Source organism: Eucalyptus grandis, chromosome 4 (assembly GCF_016545825.1).
Source record: "Eucalyptus grandis isolate ANBG69807.140 chromosome 4, ASM1654582v1, whole genome shotgun sequence".
NCBI lineage: Eukaryota > Viridiplantae > Streptophyta > Magnoliopsida > Myrtales > Myrtaceae > Eucalyptus > Eucalyptus grandis.
The window spans coordinates 25469088-25474087 of NC_052615.1; the positions used below are offsets into that span (position 1 = coordinate 25469088).

Genomic DNA, 5000 nt, shown 5'->3' on the forward strand with positions numbered 1-5000 from the left:
TCGGTCGCGTGATCGGATCCCGAGATCGAGTCGGGCCTCGGCCGTGTGGATCGACCCACCCGTGCGGATCCATCGTGGGTCGATCCCCGGTCGTGCGGGATCGGTCCCTGCACCCGTGCGGATCGACCTTGCATCGATCGGATCGATCCCTGCACCGTGCGGATCGATCCCGGTCGCGGATCGATCCTGCACCGTGCGGATCGATCTGATCGGCGTGATCGGTCCCGGTCGGGCCTCGGTCGTGTGGATCGACCCATGCACCATGCGGATCGATCATGGATCGATCCCGGTCGAGAGGATCGATCGTGGTCGAGGCCTCGGTCGTGTGGATCGGTCCCACGCACCGCGCGGATCGATCATGGATCGATCCCGGTCGAGCCTCGGCCGTCGGATCGATCCAGGATCGATCGTGGTGGAAGCCTCGGCCGTGTGGATCGGTCCCACGCACCCGGTGCACCGTGCGATCGATCATGGATCGATCCCGGTCGGCGCCTCGGCCGTGCGGATCGATCATGGATCGATCGTGGTCGAGAGCCTCGGTCGTGTGGATCGATCCATGCACCGTGCGGATCGATCATGGATCGATCCCGGTCGCGGGATCGATCGTGGCCTCGGCCGTGTGGATCGCCTCGGCCGTGTGGATCGATCATGGATCGATCCCGGTCGGATCGATCGTGGTGGCCTGTCGTGTGGATCGATCCATCGGCCGTGCGGATCGATCATGGATCGATCCGGTCGGCATGGATCGATCGTCTTCCCGCCTGGCCGTGTAATGGATCGATCCCGGTCGGCGTGGGTCGATCCCTGCACCATGCGGATCGATCGTGGATCGATCCCGCTCAGCCAGGATCGATCGTGGCCGACCGCCTCGGCCGTGTGGATCGATCCGATCGGTGCATGGATGATCATGGATCGGTCCCGGTCGAGCGGGATCGATCCTGCACCATGCGGATCGATCGTGGATCGATCGCTCGGCGAGATCGATCGGGGCCCGACCGACCATGGTCGGTTGCAACTTCACCGATCATTTCTTGTCGATTGAATCCATTCTTCTTCCTAAATTTTGTTTGTGTCATAAAATAGCCTCCCCAATTTTTTGCCCACGTTCCAAATATTTTTCTAATTTTCCGGATTTTCTCAATTTTTAAATACCAAAAAATAAAAAAAATATTTTCGGTCGTCAAAATTTTTCTGAGTTTTCCATAATTTAGATCACATTTTCTAAGCATCTCTGCAAAAATCTCATCAAAATTCAATTTCTACAATTTTTGGAGGGTGGTGCCTACTCAAACATGGTGAATGTCTACTCTGCTTTGGGGGCAAAAATGCTCATAAGGCTCTTTAGGGGTAGTGGTGCTCGAGGCCACGGGCGGTTTTCGGGCGATCGTTGCGCGTGCATGAGTCATGTCACGGGCACGAAATGAGTCAATAATGAGTCATAACAACGTTCAATGATCCCCAGAGAAATAGGTTCCGATCGATCGAAAAGAGCGCCCCCTAGACAAAGATGGATGCATCGCGTGGCTCCCTCACGCGGGCATCATGGCGAGCGCATGGGTCGTTTTTCGAGCCAGCGGCCATAGAGGATGAATCGATGACCGAGTTGCCAGGAATTGACGAATCTATGAGTCCCTTCGGTAAGACGAGATCGTGCCTCGGGCATGAATGACGAGCCACGCGGCGTATCGATCCACGGCCCGAACAAGACATTGAGTGTTCTCGCGTCTAAGCGGTGCGGATGCGACCTCGTTCGATAACTCCGTGTGATCCTCAAGTCCTCGTGCTTGAGGAGCTACGGATGAGTCGGCTTGGTTCGTTTCCAGTGTACGCGATGGCGTGTGAGAGAGCGATAAGAATGTGTGCGTGGCGAGGCTCCGTCTTTAGTGCATGGCTGCTTCCCCTCACCTTGATCGATTGTTGCTCCGCGAGATAAACGTCGGATGCAAGATGTAGGTTCTGTGTTGCATACCTATTGCGACGGAAATGTGTGCCTTCGGTAGTCCCTTCCATCACGGCGTCCTCTTGGATGCTCGGTTGGACCGGATAGTAAGGGCTCGTGTTCCACGAACGTCGTCTCATTCGATCGTTCGGACGGACCACGAGTGCCTACTCGTTCTCGGATGCGGAACTCTCGTAATGGGAGTGGGGTCATTGGCCCTTGTTCCCTGTCGTTAGCGTTTATCGCTTCACCGAATGACGATCTTGCCTTGTCCTTGATCGCGCGAAGCCCTCGGGCATCGCGGCGGATCATGCTCGGCGGACGTCGTGAAGGAATGCTACTGGTTGATCGCCCGGTAGTCATATGCTTGTCTCAAAAGATTAAGCCATGCATGTGTAAGTATGAACTAATTCAGGCTGTGAAGCTGCCCGAATGGCTCATTAAATCGATTATAGTTTGTTTGATGGTATTTCTACTCGGATAACCGTAGTAATTCTAGAGCTATCGTGCAACAAACCCGACTTTGGAAGGGATGCATTTATTAGATAAAGGTCGCGGGCTTTGCCCATTGCTCGATGATTCATGATAGCAGCGGATCGCACGGCCATCGTGCGGCGCCTTGCATCATTCAAATTTCTGCCCTATCAACTTTGATGGTAGGATGGTAGGCCTCTATGGTGGTGACGGGTGACGGAGAATTAGGGTTCGATTCCGGAGAGGGAGCACGGCGGCTACCACATCCCAAGGAAGCGCGCGGCGCGCAAATTACCCCCAATCGACACGGGGAGGTAGTGACAATAAATAACAATACCGGGCTCTTTGAGTCAGTGGTGGAATCAAGTACAATCTAAATCCCTTAACGAGGATCCATTGGAGAGCAAGTCTGGTGCCAGCAGCCGCATGGTAATTCCAGCTCAATAGCGTATATTTAAGTTATTTGCGGTTAAAAGCTCGTAGTTGGACCTTGGGTTGGGTCGACCCGGTCCGCCTCACGGTGTGCACCGATTGGCTCGTCCCTTCTACCGGCGATACGCTCCACGCTCTTAGCGGGCGGCGGGTCGTGCCTCGGTCTTGTTACTGAAGAAATTAGAGTGCTCAAAGCAAGCCTACGCTCTGTATACATTAGCATGGGATAACATCATAGGATTAAGTCCCTATTGTGTTGGCCTTCGGGATCGGAGTAATGATTAACGCGGGGACGATCGGGGCATTCGTATTTCATAGTCGGAGGTGAAATTCTTGGATTTATGAAAGAGCGAACAACTGCAGAAAGCATTTGCCAAGGATGTTTTCATTAATCAAACGAAAGTTGGGGGCTCGAAGACGATCGAGATGCCGTCTGAGTCTCAACCATAAACGGTGTCTTGGACTAGGGATCGGCGGATGTTGCTTTTAGGACTCAGCTGGCACCTTATGAGGAAATCAAAGTTTTGGAGTTCGGGAGTAATTCGCAAGGCTGAAACTTAAAGGAATTGACGGAAGGGGCACCACCAGGAGTGGAGCACGCTTAATTTGACTCAACACGGGAAGCTTACCGGAGTCCGGACATAGTAAGGATTGACGGGCGAAAGCTCTTTCTTGATTCTATGGGTGGTGGTGCATGGCCGTTCTTAGTTGGTGGAGCGATTTGTCTGGTTAATTCCGATAGCAGACGAGACCTCGGCCTTTGCTAACTAGCTATGTGGATGTACATCTCCACGGCCGGCTTCTTAGAGGACTATGGCCGCTTAGGCCAAGCGAGGAAGTTTGAGGCAATGCCCAGTGCTTGATGCCCTTAGATGTTAAGGCCGCACGCGCATCTGCGATGTATTCAACGAGTCTATAGCCTTGGCCGACGGGCTGGGTAATCTTTGAAATTTCATCGTGATGAGGATAGATCATTGCAATTGTTGGTCTTCAACGAGGAATTCCTAGTAAGCGCGAGTCATCGGCTCGCGTTGACTACGTCACGCCCTTTGTACACACCGCCCGTCGCTCTACCGATTGAATGGTCCGGTGAAGTGTTCGGATCGCGGCGGCGTGGGCGGTTCGCCGCCCCGATGACGTCGCGAGAAGTCAACGAACCTTATCATTTAGAGGAAGGAGAAGTCGTAACAAAGGTTTCGTAGTGAACTGCGGAAGGATCATTGTCGAATCACCTTGTGAGAATGACCGAGAGGAGCCGTAACAAACTCAATGGGGACGGCGGGCTCGGCCCAGCGTCCCCCTCGCGTCGAGGATCGGGGCTCGAGCACCTCGGGCGCTCGGCCTTTGTCCTCGGCGGCGCAGCCCGGCGCGGAATGCGCCAAGGAACTTTAACAAGGGTGCGTGCTCCCGCCGCCCCATACACGGTGCGCGCGCGAGATGCCATGCAATCTCATATTACTCATAACGACTCTCGGCAGCGGATATCTCGGCTCTGCATCGATGAAGAACGTGCGGCTGCGATACTTGGTGTGAATTGAGAATCCCGTGAACCATCGAGTCTTTGACACGCAAGTTGCGAAACCATTGGTCGAGGGCACGTTTGCTAGGTGTCACACATGGCGTTGCCCTGTCCCCTCGTCCTTTAAACCGGGCGGCGGGACTCGGGCGCGTACGATGGCCTCCCGCGGCAGACACGTCGGTTGGCCCAAAATCGCGTCGGGCGATCAGCACCACGACATTCGGTGGTTGATTAGACCCCCCGATGATCAATGTCGCGCGTGCCGCTCATCGCGCGCTCCGCGAATCTGCTCCTTACCAACACGCCCCGGGTCAGCGGGGCTACCCGGATTTAAGCATATCAATAAGCGGAGGAAAAAAACTAACAAGGATTCCCCTAGTAACAACGGCGAGCGGGAAGAGCCCGGCATGAGAATCGTCGCCCTCGGCGTTGATTGAGTGCGGAGGCGTCCTCGGCGGCGGACGGGCCCAAGTTCCACGGAAGGGCGCCGGAAGGGTGAGCCCCGTCGTGTCCGGACCCTGTGGCACCACGAGGCCGTCGGCGAGTCGGGTTGTTTGGGAATGCAGCCTGTCGGGCGGTAAATTCCCGTCAAGGCTAAATATGGGCGAGAGACCGATAGCAAACAAGTACCGCGAG

General features: G+C 55.0%; 1 pseudogene; it reads left to right on the top strand.

Moving 5' to 3' along the window:
* The first annotated feature begins 4665 nt into the window (after positions 1-4665).
* The window catches only part of LOC120293026, a 3300-nt pseudogene continuing 2965 nt past the window's right edge, over positions 4666-5000 (top strand).